The 17,548-nt window shown below is 39.7% G+C and overlaps 1 protein-coding gene and 1 long non-coding RNA gene across 11 annotated transcripts in view; one reads left to right on the forward strand and one right to left on the reverse strand.

Annotated features, from left to right (window-relative positions):
- SPIDR (scaffold protein involved in DNA repair) overlaps positions 1 to 17,548 on the reverse strand; it is a 435,376-nt gene that overhangs the window by 268,089 nt on the left and 149,739 nt on the right. The gene's annotated exons all lie outside the window — the stretch shown is intronic.
- Positions 5,558 to 14,480, forward strand: LOC111094030. Its single transcript, XR_005384195.1, has 3 exons — positions 5,558 to 5,663; positions 10,825 to 10,881; positions 13,351 to 14,480. It is a non-coding gene; the product is annotated as an uncharacterized LOC111094030 (long non-coding RNA).

The following is a 17,548-nucleotide window of genomic DNA, read 5'->3' on the forward strand; positions in this document are numbered from 1 at the left end:
AGGATAACATAAAGATCAGTCTGGTTCATGGACCATTTTTCCCATGCAGGGCAGCCTAAGCAATGGTTGGAAAACTAGGGTCTTCAGCAGCAAAGAGAAACGCCCTAGGTTTAGGGGCTGTGCTAGCCAGAGCAGCATTCATGTGTGTTTTTGCAGAATTCTTAAAACGTGCACCTGCAGTCAGGGCTCAAACCCAAAACTATGCAGGAGGCACGGCAGCTGTCCCATCACCAGTGAGAGCAGCTGCTCTTCAGAACAAGCAGGCCCAGGAAGCCAGGTGGTCCGTGGGAGCTCGGGTCGGCCCTGGGAGCCTGTGGCCACGCTCACTCACCTGCCTAAGCAGCACAAGCTCCCTCCTTGGGTGCTAGCTATTACCTTGTACAGCTCTAAAAGTAAAATGGGTTTTTAGTGGTCTGCCCAACTGACAGGCCCCAAAGACCTTCAACAGATTTTATAAAGGCAAACACTATAGAAACACAGTTATCGTGGCAGAAATACCGATATACCTAAGAAGAATCATACTGCTCCTAACTACACTCTCTGAAGATTTTTATGATATCTCCCGGCAATATTCCTCAACTATGATATCTGCTGAGGATATATAGCGTGAATAGCTTGTAAGACAAACACGCTTCATGGCATTACTGCCACCGCAGCGCAGGCCCTGCAGCACGGAGCAGACGTGCTGGTGCCACCCTGCAGCCCAGCATACCGCGGCACGGGACACGCACACTGTATGGCATTACCATCACCACAGTCACGAAGCCCTGCAGTGTAGAACACACGCCTTATGGCCCTACTGTTAGAACCCTGGTGTGCCGCAGTGTGAACACCCCATCTGGTAACCGTCCCTCATGTGGCAGCGCAGAATGAACACACCGTGTGGTACCAGCGTCCGAGTCCTGGTGCACCACAGCATGCCTGGGAATGCACATCGGCTCCGACAGGGCCACAACGGCACAATCTTCTCCAAGAAGTGCCCTCAACCCTCTCATACAGGATGTTTTCCAACACAGCCTTGGGAGAAACCAGTGGCCTGCCTTCCCTAAAGAAATTAAAGCTGCGGAATTTCCACTTTGTGTGAGGGATAAAAAAGTAAAGAACAACCTAAAACAAACTGTATTTGAGGCAAGCTTTCAATCAGGGTATAAGAAATACTGGTTTTACAAATTAAAATTAAGTGGGTGGGACATAAAAGGCACTTGTGTGACAGCGAGGCAGCATTTTCCATACATGCTGTAAGATGCAGCCGAAACCTTACATTGGCCAGGAAGGGTTTACTGAATCCCAGCCAGAAGCAACTACTCCTTCCCTTTTGAAATCCTCAAATACCTTATCTGTACTTATGTTCTTTTCAACAGTGTCCTCATTTTTAAATACATACAGCATTAGCCCTTCTCAAGAACGCTGCAAAGATCAATAGAGAGAACACAGAAAGCCAGCAGTTGCTGGGCCTGCTCATCACACATGCAGAGTAAAGGCAGCCACTATCACCATGGTCACTGCCATTCCTACTCCCAAGGCATTTTCAAATCCATTATCATACCTCACCTACAATAACCCTATGAAATAGGTAAGGAAGATATTAATCTCCCTTTTTAGGCAGATAAGAAAGCTAAAAAAGTTACTTGCTCACATGATTTTCTTAAGATCACAGAGAATTACTGGCCGGTCTAATCCTAGAAATTGAATGTCCTTACAAGTCACTGACTAAACTGTCTCTTGGGTAAATGCTGGTTAGGAAAATGTGAGTGATGCTTTTTTCCTATTTTACTATGTTAAAACGTAAGACTTGCTTAAAACGTAAAGAAAGCACATCCAGTTGAGAAGCAGAGGCTGCTGCTATGGCTGGACGTGGTCAGAATGTCAACACTGATCAATATACTGTAAAAGAGGAGGATAACTTTGTCACAGAACTAAATACTGAACAGTAAGTGCCACAAAGATTGAATGGAGAGCATAAATATTCCTATGTAACACCAAAGACTTCTAATGATTAAGAAACAGGAATAAAAGGATTCCTACGGAAAGTATACCATGTGAGATAGTAATTTCTATCCATATATATGAATAGCAGACAAAACAATTCTTAGTTCAAAGGGAAAATTTTTAACCTAAAGGCTAACATTTGCCAAATGAATGAATGATTTATCAGCTAACTTTTAGAGAGAGAGAGGCAGAGACATAGGCAGAGGGAGAAGCAGGCTCCATGCACCGGGAGCCCGACGTGGGATTTGATCCCGGGTCTCCAGGATCGTGCCCTGGGCCAAAGGCAGGCACTAAACCGCTGCGCCACCCAGGGATCCCGTATCAGCTAAAAAAAATTCTTTAAAAATTCTGGTCTTAAATGACTGAGAGGCCACAAAAGAATCAAATAAATGATAAAAAAAAAAATGTATCTGAGACTACTGGGTTAAATGACTTATTTGAAATATACAGGTATTTACTTGGAATGTACAAGGAGCCAAGGTCCATTTACATGCAGTTCAATTCAAATCCTCCTAAGGAGGTTATGTTGGTAAATTAATATATATTATGATGATAACTTTCAAGAACATTTATACAAGAAATACATATAAGAAATTGATGAAAACTATGTAAGAAAGTACCAAGTGAAATGAGTTAGCATGTGGGGAGAGATAATGAAATGATCTTCCTACAGAGGACAGAAACACCTCTAAGTTTTTCTAAGAGAAATACTTTTCATAAAGCACTACAAGTTACTCCATTTAATTACCCAAACATTAGCTACATAGTAATTTGGAATTTCACTCTACTTTATTACTCTGTCTCTCTTTACCTTCAGATGTATCCCATTAGGCTAATCTATACAGTGTTTTGCTTTAAAGAATATGGCCTACTATTCTGTGAAACTGGTATTTTTTCTTTCCTTTGGGCCTAAACCACCAATAAGTGCCCACCATTCCTTTTTCCCTCAGTCCTCACCCATCATGTACTTACACACAAAGACACAGGAAGACACACACACACACACACACACACACACACACACACACACAGAGGTTGGGGGTACAGCACAGCAAGCCTCAGGGATGGACATCAGGGGATTTTAAAGTCCCCCTGCTTCCAGTACAGGTAGGAGCTGTCCCTTAACAGATACTCCGACACGGTTACCATTAGCTGTGATTGTTACAACTCTCCTGGTTGTACTCACTCTGGATTACGGTAGTATAATCAGGTCACATTTTACTCTTTTTAAAGGTATTTTATAGCTTTTCCCCCCACTCCTCAAAATGATATGCGCCTCTAGTACCAAAATGGTCCTACGTGTATGCTTTTGTTAATAACTTGTGAAATTTTAAATAGTACCTTTCATTAACTCGTTCTATTCTATTGACTTCTGGTGCATGCATGTGTGTGTGTGCGTGTGTACACAGATACACAAAACATATGAATTTATACTTATGTATAAAACCAAAGACTTTAAATGTTTAAAGAAATAGGAATAAAAGAATTCATATAGAAAGCATACCACAGGATCTAATAATTTCTATCCATATATACATTTATGAATAGCAGCTAAAACAGTTCTTAAAAATGGAAATCCCAACCTTGTAAAATGAAAAAGGCCTAGAATCCTAGGAGTACATTTGAATATCTCTATCCTCAAGTTCAAATGATTGGCTACAGTGCTTCTTATGCTCAGCTAGGCTCTCCAAATGCCAAAAGAAACAGGATGGTATTCTGGTGGCTTCAATATCCCCACTAGACGTCTCAGCTTTCCCCAAAAGTTCATTCCATCCCTCCAGGGAAGAGTCCACTCCTATTCTGGCTGAGAAAAAAAAAAATGCAGTCTGACTGGGCCTGGTGGCAGGCGAGAGGAGATCAGATGACAACGGTCAAGCAGAGAAAAGACAAGGTCTTACACCATTGTGTAGACTTGGGTTATTTCCTCCGACTATGATGGGAAGCCAAAGAGGAAGGCACATAATCTGCTTTACTGAGAACAGACTGAGGACAGAAAGGAAGACACAGCCCAGTTGGGAGGCTACTATGGCCAAAAAAAAAAAAAAGCAAACAGGTGGCCTTGATGGGGAGAATACTGGTAATGAAGACATCAGTTTTGGATATATTAAGATGAGATGAGATGTGTCTTAGTTATTACAATAGCCTGGCCCTAACTGACTTCTGCAGTCTAGTACCAGGCCATTCTAATCTATAGTACGTAAGGCCTACTACAGGGCTCTTTTTATGTATAAGTTTAATAATAGCCACCCCTGTGCTTGAACCCTTTGGTTATCCACTTGATAAAATCCAAACTACTTTCCATTGTATAGAAATATCTTTGTTACTTTATCTCTTGCCAATCTAACCTCAAATTCCCCAGTTCTACTCAAGTATTTTTAATTATTTCTATAATTTCTATAATAATTTCTTTACTTTTAAGAAAGAGTTTCATCACCATCTCCCTGGTGAACAACCTGAACCCAACTTTCTTTTCCCATCCAGATGAGTTTATTGCTCTTCTTTATGTTATCACTGCACGTCTCACTTACCATTATTTTCACACATAAAATGAATAGTTTTGTTTACTAAACCATGAACTCAATGCAGTATCTGAATCAGTACTAATAAATACGTATGGATAAGTCAACTCTACTACAAATTGATGTAAAGAACGTTGGGAACTATTTTATTAGTCTTAGTTTCATTGTTAACCAAGATGATTTCCCCTTACCTCAACTGGACGTGATACGCATCCAAAGAATGTAAATTAACTGTGATTCAAGTGCTGCTCTAAGAAGAAAAATAAACGATATATTCCAAAATCAAATCCAAGTGATGTTTTATCTATTCACTATTTGTATCTGAAAACCACTGTTTTCTTCATTAACATGCAATGAAATCTTAATTGTGTTGTTCGTACATAATCATACTATCTTTTCTTTTGAGAGGTTCTAACTATGCCTAATTTTACCAAGGATTCCCAGATATCTAGCAATATTATGGTCCTGTGAGTATTCAATGTGTGAGACTCTTATTAGTTGCAAAATTGCATTATTATTGTTTGTTAAATAAAAGCTAGTTTCTGAGTAAATTTTATAAGCTGCCATCAGATTCTTTTCATAGATAATTTCACAATAAAACTCAGAAAGCTCCAAAGCAGGAGGTCCAGGTTGCCTAAAAACTATATTCTGAAGAAATTCACATCTTTACCCTGTAAACAGCAAAATTACTTTTTGTTTAAAATTTATGTTCTCCCATAAAATTTTAAGTCATCTGGCAATGATGAACAGACACATTTGTTAACCACAAGTGCTTACTGAACTATAAACAATTGTGCTTTCACTTCTTGATTCCACATTTTTTTTTGCCTTTTCACCCAGTTTAAAATATTCTTCACCAAAAGCCACAATAATCCTAAGCATGAAATAGAAATCTGAAACCCAACTCTTAAAAAAAAAAAAAAAGAAAGAAAGAAAGAAAGAAAGAAAAAGCCTAGATAATACTGACCAGGCAATCGGAATGTTCATTGCAGTCTAAAGCAATGAAAACAATCAGAATGTAGCAAAGCCACCTAGAATCACAGTGTCACAGTACTACCATCAGAAACATTACTGTGACTTTTTCTGCCGAGGCAGCCTACTGTTTTGGGAGAGGGTGAAAAGGCAATAAACGGTCCAGTTTTTTAAGAAATCTAGGTAAGGAAAAAGTATAAAAAGGTTCCAGGAAGACAATGGATCCCTAAGCAAAGTTTATATAAAAAACGGACAAGAGGGATATTCTGGATTGAATGTTTGTGCCCCCCATAAATTCATATGTTGAAGTCCTAACTCTCTGTGTGACTGTATTTGGAGATAGAACCTCCAAAGAAAGTAATTAAAGTTGAATGAGGCCATTCAGTGGGGCTCAGATCTAATAGATTAGTGTCCTGGTAAGAAGAGGCACCAGCAATCCCAATCTCTCTCTACCAAGCATAGAGCAAAGGCTACAAGACCACACAACCAGATAGCTGCTGCCTACAAACAAGGAGGAGCAGAGCTCTCACTTGAGAAAATGACCATGGTAGCACCCTAATCTTGTACTTCTAAGCTTCTAAAAGTGTGAGAAAAAAAATTCTGTTGTTTAAGCCACATAATCTATGGTATTTCGTCACGGCAACTCAAGCTGGGTACGGCTGTAACAAATACCTAAAAATGTGAAGTGGCTTTAGAGCTGAGTTAGAGGCTAGAGGAGTTCTAAGGTGTATTCTAGAAATATATATGTTAAGGATAATTCTGGTGGGACATCAAACAGAAATGAAGAGGAGATTATTAGAAACTGGAGGAAAGGGGATTGCTATGAACTGAATGTTTGTATCCCACCAAAATTCATATGCTGAGGTCCTAATCCCTAATGGTGGTATTTGGAGGCGGGGCTTTCAGAAATAATGAAGTCATGAGGATGGAGCTCATATGAACAGGATTAGCCCCTTATAAGGACAGACACAAGAGAGATGATCTTTCTTTTTGCCATGTGAGGATATAAGCAAGGTGGCTGTCTACAAACCAGAAAGTTGGCTTTCACCAGGAACCGAATCTACTGGCACCTTACGCTTGGACTTCCCAGAATCCAGAAGTGTGAGAATTAAATACCTATTGTTTAAGCCACTCAGTCTATGGTATTTTGTTATAGCAGCCCAAACTGATTAAGACAATAATTGTTATAAAGTGGCAAAGAACTTGGCTGAATTGTGTTCTAGTGTTTTGCAGAAGATAGGACTTGTGAGCCACAAGATTAGATTATTCAGCAGAGATTTCTAACCAAAATGTAAATGGTATATAGCCTGCATCCTCCTGAATTAAGAGTAAAATTTGAGAGAGGAGAGATGAATTGAAGAAGGAATTGTTAAGCAAAAAGGAAGCAGCACTTCAAGACTTGGAAAGTTCTCTGCCTGTCCATATTGCAAAAAATAAAGCATTTTGGACAAGAACACCAAGGGTGTGGCTAGACTATCACTTGATAGTGAGATTGCACAATGTATGAGCAAAAATACTGCTATTTGAACTGAGGAGACAGACACTAGAAGTAATGAAGGAAGGCTGTCAAAAGAGGACTACTCTTTTGGGAATATGCATCATCTTTCAAAAAAGGGAAGGATGACTCTAAAGGTGCTGCCTGCCACTCAACCCTAGGCCCAGCGGGCAGGGCTGATTATTTCTCCTGGTTTTCAAAGGATAGGTGTACTTTTTTGGTTTAGCTGGGTCAGTCTGCCTCCTCCTTGCCTCAGTGGTGAGGCCTCTGCAGAAAGCTGTAAGAGCAAAGGCCCTACTGAGCCATAGAGGTAACTCTGATATCCCAGTAGACCTGGAGGGCAGAGCACTGAACTAAAGGAATTTTCCCTGAGCCTTAAAATCTAATGGAATTTTCCTTGGTAGTTTTGGATTTACTTGAGACTTACCACCCCCTTCTTCTTTCCCATTTCTTCTTTTTGAAATGAAATGCCTATCCTATACCTGTCCCAGCAGTATATTTGGAACCACATTAACTTGTCTTGTTTCACAGGCTTATAGCTATTAAGGAATTATGCCACCGGATGAATGGTTCCTAGACTCCCACCCACCTATGATTTAGATGATATTTAGAGATGAGACTTTGGACATTAGACTTGGGAGTTGATGCTGGAATGAGTTTAACTTTAGGGACTGTTGGGATGAAATGACTATGTTTTGCATATGAGAAGGGCATGAATTTTGGGAGGTCTTTGGCAAATGCTTTGGACTGAATGTTTGTGTCCCCCCAAATTCACATGTGAGGCTCTAACCCTAACCTCCAGTGTAGCTATACTTAAAGATGGTGCTTCTAAGGAAGGAATTAAGGTTAAATGAGGTCACAAGGATGGGGGCACAGATTCAGTAGGATTCTAAGAGGCACTAGCGATCTGTCTTTCTTCTTGTGCACAAAGAGGTCATGTGAGCACCCAGCTAGATGCAGCTATCCATAAGCCAGGAAGAAAGCTCTCACTGGGACTGGATCATGATGGTTAACACCCTGATCTCAGAATTCTGGCCTCTGTGAGAAGAAATGTCTGTTTTGTAAGCGCCCCCCCCCCCCCCCGATCCGTGGCACTTTGTTATGGCAGCCCAAGCTGACGGAGGGAGACAGAAGCATTCCAGGTTAATCTTTCCAATGGGTGAAGTGTAGAGGACCACCAAATGTGAATAATGCCCCTGCTCCTCTGAATACTCAAAGCAAGGCCCTCTTTATCAAAAAAACTTCCTCATTTAAAATACCTTATTTCATAACACTATAGGTAATATTCTTGGCTAGGAAAATAGGTTTAAAGTGGTACCCAAAAATCACACTGAAAACAACTTTTAAAAGCTCTTACGGCTAAAGAAAAGTAGAGAAATAGAGATCTAAGTATCTTTTTTATAAATGTAACATCAACTGAAAAATAGATGTGTTGAGAAAATTTTCAGGCATCGTAACATAGCAAATTACTAACTGTAGATGATTCGAAGAGTGCTGTAGGGTTTAGAGGCTCACACCTACCTTCCTCTAAACAATACTGAAGAAGGCCAGAACTGCATGTACATCTGTACAGAAGAGCACACCCTCTGCATGTGGAAACACTATAAACACACTTACTGATGCATTCATAGAATCCAGGGTGCCTCTACTGTCTTACTATTCTTTTTTTTTTTAAGATTTATTTATTTATGATAGACAGAGAGAGAGAGAGAGAGGCAGAGACACAGGAGGAGGGAGAAACAGGCTCCATGCCTTGGACCCCGATGCAGGACTCGATCCCGGGACTCCAGGATCGCGCCCTGGGCAAAAGGCAGGCGCTAAACCACTGAGCCACCCAGGGATCCCCTGCCCTACTATTCTTGATACGTATTCCAAAACCAATCCTCAAACCTCTCCTCTCCTGTAACAATTATTTAGAAAGGATATTCTAATGAACAACTTCTAATTCATTAGCTGAGTCACTTTATATTAGGTCAAAACAGGCAAAATCTACAATTAACCAGAGCAGCGCATGTCCTAACAAGTACAGCAAATTCACAACTACTAAACAAAAGTAGGTATTTCAGTCTTGGGTGCTGTATCTGTTCAACAATATTATAACAAACACTAACAGGGAAGAGGGGAGGAAAGGAGAAGGGAAAGGAACTTAAGGATTAAAATGAGATGATGTCATGAACGTGCCTCTCTTGAAAATCATGCAGCGAGAGACCAGACAGTTCCAATCATGGAAAAAGTGCAAAGGAAGCAAAACACGTGCAGGGACTCCTTCGTGAAAAATGCTCAGAGTGCCTTTACATGGGAACAGCACACAAGACAAGGTAAAACAGCAAGACAGAATTTTAAAGTCAAAAGAACCCAAGGCCTAACAAATTCAACTGTGATCAGTAAAGAAAGTGAGGCACAGATCACCGTGCCCCACATGTGCCCACATAGGCTTTGGGTTCTGGCACAGCTGAGGCCAGAACCAGCATCTCCCGAGGACTGTGTTTGCACTCAGATGTCACGTAATGTTTTTAAATTCCCCACTGACATCTATTTGTTTGCATCATAAACACCTCCTCAGTTACCAGACACTGATGGGAGCTTCTGGGTAAGCCCTACGCGTCTCTGCAGCACTCTGCTCAGCTATTATTCACTTATACTCTGTGTCATTACAGTATAACACGATACTGGCAGTAAAAGTACAAAGGGACAAAAGTCTATTAGGCCCAGTAGCCAAATGCATCATGAAGGACACAGCTGAGCCATGAAGGAGGTGTTCAGCATCATGCACAGGTGTGGGGAAGTGGGAAATGAGACGACATCAGGTAGGCTGGGCACGTGACCAAGAATGCCGCACAAGACAGCCTAAAGGTGGTGAACACTTATTCCAAGGGTAATAAGCAGTCAAAAGAAAAAGCAGAATCATGAAATTATCAGATTTGCCTCTTAGGATGATGACTGTGATAGGCTGAAAATGAGGAAAGGTCAGTGGCAGGGAGACCAGATGGAAACTGACACAATCATCCAGGCATGAGAGAATTTGAGCCTTAACTAGTAGCAGATGCAATACATGAAGAGCTCTGACTTGAGAGTTCTGAGGCTGAATCATCAGAATATAGGGGCGACATGGATTGAAAAACATGTACAAGAAAGTCTTAATGGAAAATAGCTCAATTAAGACCAAGAAAGGCAAGTGCTGGGGCACGCTGGGTCTGTGGAAGGTGCAGAGTTCTTAGGTGCCGGTAGGGTTGGGGCTGGCCAAGAAAGGCACCAGGACACAGAAGGACCAAACCTCCTTGGGGAGGCAGCATGCAGATCCTCGATTACCCATCAAGGCCACGAGGACAGGAAGAGGGCCAGGACAGAAGTCTGAGGAACATCTGCTGAAGTTGCACACAAAAGAGGAGTCAGCAAAGAACCAAGAAGGAGGGATCCCTGGGTGGCGCAGTGGTTTAGCGCCTGCCTTTGGCCCAGGGCGCAATCCTGGAGACCCAGGATCGAATCCCACATCGGGCTCCCGGTGCATGGAGCCTGCTTCTCCCTCTGACTATGTCTCTGCCTCTCTCTCTCTCTCTCTCTGTGTGTGTGTGTGACTATCATAAATAAAAAAAAAATAAAAAAAAAACCAAGAAGGAAAACGAACATGGGAAGAGCAAACCAGGAGGGAGGGTGCCCAGCTGTGTGAGTACTGCAGGAAAAAACTAATTAATGGAAATGAAGCATCACAGTAGGACGAAAAGGGATATGAGAGTGGGCCTCCCCACCACTCTTATAAATCACTATCACAAAACAAAAGCGCAGCTTCCAATTTTTTACAACTTTACAAGGCATTTCACTAACCCAAGAACTTGTTTATTCTGTTTGCAGGTTGAAAAAGTTCCTATTTGGTAACAGAAAAATTTACAACTGCATCTAGTCAGAAAGGTAGGTAGTACTGTGTGATAAGCAGGAGCAGCACTCTTAGAGCACTTTCTTTCATTAAGATTCACACTGCATGGGCTACCAGAGCAGGGCCACCTTCCTTGGCAATCCCTACTGAAAGACGAGGAAAAAGTCAAGTCTGGGCTTGTACTTTCAAAGAGTCTTCTCCAGGAAGCAGGATCCCAAATGGAAAACCTATAACCCCTTTGAAAACAAAATGAGCTAAAGAAATTTAGAAAACTAGATTGGTGAAACGGTCAAGAGGACAAACAAGATTTCTAGCATTCACAAATGCCAGTCTGCTATGAACTTAGGCTTGAGGGTAAAAATGACGACTCAAGAGAGCCAAAAATAAAAAGAAAATTGCTGCCCTGCCAATATCAATACTTTACTAATTGTTGAAAACAGGGCTTTTAAGATGTAGATAATGTTCATCATTGACAAGGTCCCAATTTAACACTATGAATGAATTTTTGTTTACTGAACTACATATAGAATTCAACAAGAAACATGTTTTGCCTGCTATACAATTCATTCAGAATGGGCCAACTGTGCAGTCTTATTTTCAGATCATTTACACCAGAAAACAGACATAAAGATTTTTTTTAAACCTCAGGCCTATGAGAAAACAATCTTAAAACTGGAAACTACTATTTTTCTTTTCATATAAAAAGAAATGGAGACAGCATAGATTAAGTAATCTACAGGGAACCCAAAGGCATCACTGAATTCTGCTGTGTCACCAAACCACATTTTATAGATTTTTTACGTAGAAAAATTCACAAGACATAATTTCTAAGAAATGAAGGTAAGAATGGATTGGCAGACGCAGCAGAGGTGTGACAGAGACACTAGCAGAGAGCTGAGTGTGGTAGTATTTCCTCCTCTATTTCTCAGGACCCATCATTTATTTTTAATGAAGTTATGAAATAACATTATGAAAGTCAAGAGTTCAAATATGAACCCTTCATACTCCTTGTTAGCTTACACTTACAATGATCATTGGAAATTATAGTCATTTAAGACATGAAATCACAGCCCTAACACTGGACAAACTAATACCATAGTGGGTCTCCCAACCTGACTACCTCAGCCCAGAGAATTCATGTGAATTCTGAATTGTTCTTGCACAGGATGGCAAAAAGCCATATTAAATACGATGGCTACAGCAAAATTTGGATAGGGGTAAAAAAGAGAAAAAAAATAAAGCTTCGACATGTAATTGGCTTTCTGGTTTTACTGGCTGGAGGAAGCTGGAGATAAGCCAGAGACAGCTCCCCTGAGCCCAAAGGAAAGGGGAAGTCAAGAAAAGGAACTACAGCCAAACTGGAGTCGACCCACACGGAGCAGGTCACTGCAGTGTCCCCTCACTGGAAACTAGAGTGGTAAATAAGGTACATCAAACTTTAAGAAAAAGAAGTTTAAGTGACTTTTTAAAGACTGTGTACTCTAAAACAACAACCCTTCTTCAATCCATGTCATTCTCATTCTGTAAATCTAAATACATTGTTTTATAAACTTGTCCTATTTTGCCCCAAATCCCCTATGTCTCCACGGAAACAAAATACTTATGAGGCATAAAATGTTGCCCAAAATTACACAAATTAAATGAACAGCTCACAACAGCTCTCTTTCCTAACTTTAAAAACACAGCTACAGGAGACTTAGATTAAACCATATGTATTTCCTAACAATTATTTCTTGTCTAAATAAAGGGCTCATACTTTGCCAATCAACTTGCTTTGATAGAAATAATCAGCCCACCATTTTCTACCCCAAATTATTCTTTAATTGTGAGATAATATTGCAGCAAAGAAATTAGGTAAGTCTTTTGAGACACACACATATTTACACAGGATTCTTGGCTCTTCTTTCCACTCACACCACTGTTTCTGGATAGAAAATGCTGGCCCTATTAGAAATAACAAATACCCACCATTTGCTTCAACGTGGATGGAACTGGAGGGTATTATGCTGAGTGAAATAAGTCAATCGGAGAAGGACAAACATTGTATGGTCTCATTCATTTGGGGAATATAAATAATAGTGAAAGGGAATAAAAGGGAAGGGAGAAGAAATGGGTAGGAAATATCAGAAAGGGAGACAGAACATGAAGACTCCTGACTCTGGGAAACAAACTAGAGGTGGTGGAAGGGGAGGAGGGCGGGAGGTGGGGGTGACTGGGTGATGAGCACTGAGGGGGGCACTTGACGGGATGAGCACTGGGTGTTGTTCTGTATGTTGGCAAATTGAACACCAATAAAAAATAAATTTATTATTAAAAAAATAAAAGTTTTTATTTATGTTCAAAAAAAAAAAAAAGAAAAGAAAATGCTGGCCCTGACATTCCTTCTTCCTCTCTAGACCACTCAAGTGGTGAGTCTGAAAAATGGGCTCCCCAGACTCAGAGGGGTCCCTGAGAGCAACAAGAAGGAGGCAGGGGCCTGATTTCTGCCTGCTTGTTCCCAACAGGGCCAGCGGGACCCTGCTCCTCAGATCCTGCAGCCACTTCTCCTGGGGTTGGCCAGAGGGACGCTGGGGACAGTGGGTGGCCCAAGGCCAGGGTTCTCTGAGACTCAGCCCTCCTTTGCATCGGGAGCACAGAAATGCCTACGTAAGGTCTGTGCAGGTAACAAGGAGAGCTCCAGGGAGAGTACCTAATGGGAAACTGTGGTGGTGTCAGAGAACAAAACCAAGCCTCTGAGCTTCTTCACAGCTGCTTCTGCTCAAGGACAAACAACAGCTTATACTCTGCATTTTGAAAAACTGCCCCAATGGAAAAACCAGTCTCATTATTAAGCTATTTGCCTCCTGATACAATGGTGCACATTTTAGTAACTGATAAGTAAAATCCAGGGTGCTATTTGCTACTTCTCACTTTTCTTACTTCTTAATTATAAAAGCAATGTATTTGATTCTGATAAATTTCTTCTTTCATAAACGAAATATTTAAAAAGAAACCCTGCCCCAACACCTTTTCCAATGATAACCTTTGTTGATGGTTTTCTACAATTTATTTTATAATATTTACTAATATTTCCAAACTGCTATACAATGTGAAGAAAGCTTAAAGGCATTGGTTAGAATTGCTCCAGAGCACTATTCTGAGTATTTTATTATAGTTAATCATCAGCACAAGGAATAGTATATGGATTCTTTCAATTTCTTTTGAAATTGTATAAATAAAACATTCTTTAAGGAATAATTCGCTGTAATCATTCTACTCTACAATTCCTAAGAAATAATATACTTTATTCCTTCTAGTTTTGTTTCTTTTGTCTAATTTTCCAAAAAGCACTTGAATAAGTAAAGTTTCACAGACATTATTAAAACATCTTCAAGTGCAAAATACTGTTTTGTTTCCTTCTAAAGACTAAAGCTTTACTATTTTAAATAAGGAAGCAAGAAAAAATTAATTATAATGCTATAATGGGGTCAGACACTGTGTCAGTGATGGAAGCATATATGTTGCTTAATAAAAATCTGGATGAACGAATAAAAGAAACAAGAGTAATAATAATGGTGGTTATAGCAGTACCTACTTTATAAGCATGTGTTAAGCTGCATGTCTATGTTTTCTGGTCTTTCTTCTTTGTTTATGTTTCAACACAAGATATAATTTAATAAAAGGAAATATTCACATGGTAAAAGACATCTAAATAAAAATTCTGTTGTATCCACTGCATCTAATGCATAAACCATTTTCCAAAGGTTTAAATTGTACTTTTATATTTCATTACCTGAACATAATATATACTAATGTAAATTGCCTCTTACTGGTCTTCAATAATAACCTAAAGAAATCTTTCAATTATAATGATTTTGCACAAAGGAAAAAAAATTAAAATATGGGCTATTCAGGCCAACAGGTACATGAAAAGATGCACATCACTAATCACTAGGGAAATGCAAATCAAAACCACAGTGAGATATCACCTTGCACCTGTTTGAATGGCTTGCACCAAAAAGAACAATAATTAATGTTGGCAAGAATTTGGAGAAAAGGAAATCCTTGTGCACTGTTGATGGGGATGTAAATTGGTATAACCTCTGTGGAAAACAGTATGGAGATTCCACAAAAAAATAAAAAAGAGAAATACCATCTAATCCATCAATTCTATTTCTGGGTATTTAGTCAAAGAAAGTGAAAACACTAACTTGAAAAGATATCTGCATCTCCATATTCACAGCAGAATTATCTACAATAGCTGAGATCTGGAAACTACCTACGTGTCCATCAATAGATGAGTAGATGAAGAAAATGATATGTGCACATATATACACATATACATGAGCACACACACACATACACACTGGAAAAAAAATATATGCACAATAGGATGCTACTCAGTCATGAGAAGGAAATCTCGCCACTTGTGGTAACACAGATGGACCCTGAGGGCACATGTTAAGTGAAATAATTCAATGATCTCACTAATATGTGGAATCTAAACAAAAAAATAAAAACAAAACCAAAACCCAAAAATATCCCCAAATAACAGAGAAAGACATCAGATTTGTGATTACCAGAGCTGGAAAGGAGCAAGCGAATGCACACACAGTGCACATGTGTTGCAGGGGGGAACTGATGAAGATTATTAAAAACTGTAAACTTCCAGTTGTAAGATTAAATAGTACTAGGGATGTAACCTACAAAACTGACTACAGTCAATGCTAAAACAGTAAATACTAGTTCTCATCATAAGTAAAAAATTTTATCTTTTCTTATATCTATGTAAGAAGATAGATGTTAACTGAACTTATTGTGGGATCATTTTATGATATTTGTATAGCAAATATTTATGCTGTATGCCTTAAACTTATTGATTTTCTCACTAAAACTAAGGAAAAAACAGAAACAGAAAAAAATTGGACTATTCAAAATCTCAGTTAAACAGAACATAATTTTTCTGGCAAAAGTTAAGAAAGAATAAAACCTCCAATGTTTCATAATTAGTTAGCTAATTGAAAACACTGATTCTCGTCTTCAGTTGATTCACTAACTGAAGTGATCTTAAATATCCAAAAAAACTTAAAAACAAAAAACAAAAAAAAACCCCACATTGTTTAACAACTGACAGTGAAAAACAGGATTTAAAAGAGTAGCAGCCCTATCTCCATCCCCAAATCAGTTTTCCTCATTTAACAAACAATTTCTGATTCTATGGGACTAATAATAGAACATTTTGGGTACTTTTATGATCTGGAAGGCATAGTGCAGCTCTGAAGTGTTCTGGAGACAATTAGTGACATGAAGAAGTGTGTAGGTACTGCCTCACTCGGTGCCTGGCAGGAAGGAGCATTCAGTGGGAGCCATCACTTAAATTATCTGCATCAATCTGAAATCCGGTCTCACCAATTTGCATCAACTCTGAAAAACTTTCAAGTCTGGTATCCAGAAATAAAGGAAGAAATAATAAATAGCAGATTTTTCCCCTAAATTCAGAGGCCATTCTCTGCAGGAGAAACAAACAACAAATAAAAACCCCATAAAAAAGCAACAAAAGGGGACATGTATAATAAAATATGGCATTGGAAAAACAGTAAGGCAGTGAATATAATTTTGTAAAAGTTATGGTTGGAAAATGAAATGTTCTCAATGCAAAGTGACTAGGAAATTAAAATAATAAGATAAATGAGAAAACAGTAACTCCTGAAAAGTGAACACATTTACTTTAAGCAGATACCCTAGTGGTGCATAGTTAAGTCATCTAAAAGGGTCTGGCAATCCAGTAACTGTGAATCCTACGGAGACTCAGCACCTCATGGAGCTGAGCCAGCATGGGCATTCCACCAACTAACTGAGGGGGGCGCCCTGAGGGGCTGGCTCGTGCCATAAGTGGAAAGCAAGGGTTCCCTGATGGCAGTATGGGAGAAAGGCATTATGGAAGCCATAGCATTTTGTGGCCTACTCTTCACAAAATTTCAGCTGACCTTGACCCAGTGGCAACAGGCAAAAAAAAAGATAAAAATGCTAATACAAAAGCTGTTAAATACGAATACCAATATGAATAAATAAGTCTGTTCTTTACTCTTATAATACTAATTGAAGTTCAAGACAATATATTTATTTTTTTAAACTTTTTTTTTAAAGATTTTTTTTTTTAATTTTTATTTATTTATTTTATGATAGTCACAGAGAGAGAGAGAGAGAGGCAGAGACACAGGCAGAGGGAGAAGCAGGCTCCATGCACCGGGAGCCCGACGTGGGATTCGATCCCGGGTCTCCAGGATCGTGCCCTGGGCCAAAGGCAGGCGCCAAACCGCTGCGCCACCCAGGGATCCCTTTTTTAAAGATTTTTATTTATTTATTTATTCATGATAGACAGAGAGAGAGAGAGAGAGAGAAAGAGAGAGGCAGAGACACAGGCAGAGGGAAAAGCAGGCTCCATACCCGGAGCCCGATGCGGGATCACACCCTGGGCCAAAGGCAGGCGCCAAACCACTGACCCACCCAGGGATCCCTAAGACGATATATTTATTATGTTTGCAACACACAAACATGCACAGAAAACCTGTATCATTTTTTACCTTCACAGGTATATCAGAAGCGTCCTCAAGTGAGAACGCACACACACTCTTAGTGACCACTCTCAACATATTTGATAGCCACGTGCTGAAGAAAAAGATAATTCAGAGGGAATTCTGCTTTGGACACCGGTAAATGCTA

This window comes from Canis lupus, chromosome 35 (assembly GCF_011100685.1).
Source record: "Canis lupus familiaris isolate Mischka breed German Shepherd chromosome 35, alternate assembly UU_Cfam_GSD_1.0, whole genome shotgun sequence".
NCBI classification, from domain to species: Eukaryota; Metazoa; Chordata; class Mammalia; order Carnivora; family Canidae; genus Canis; species Canis lupus.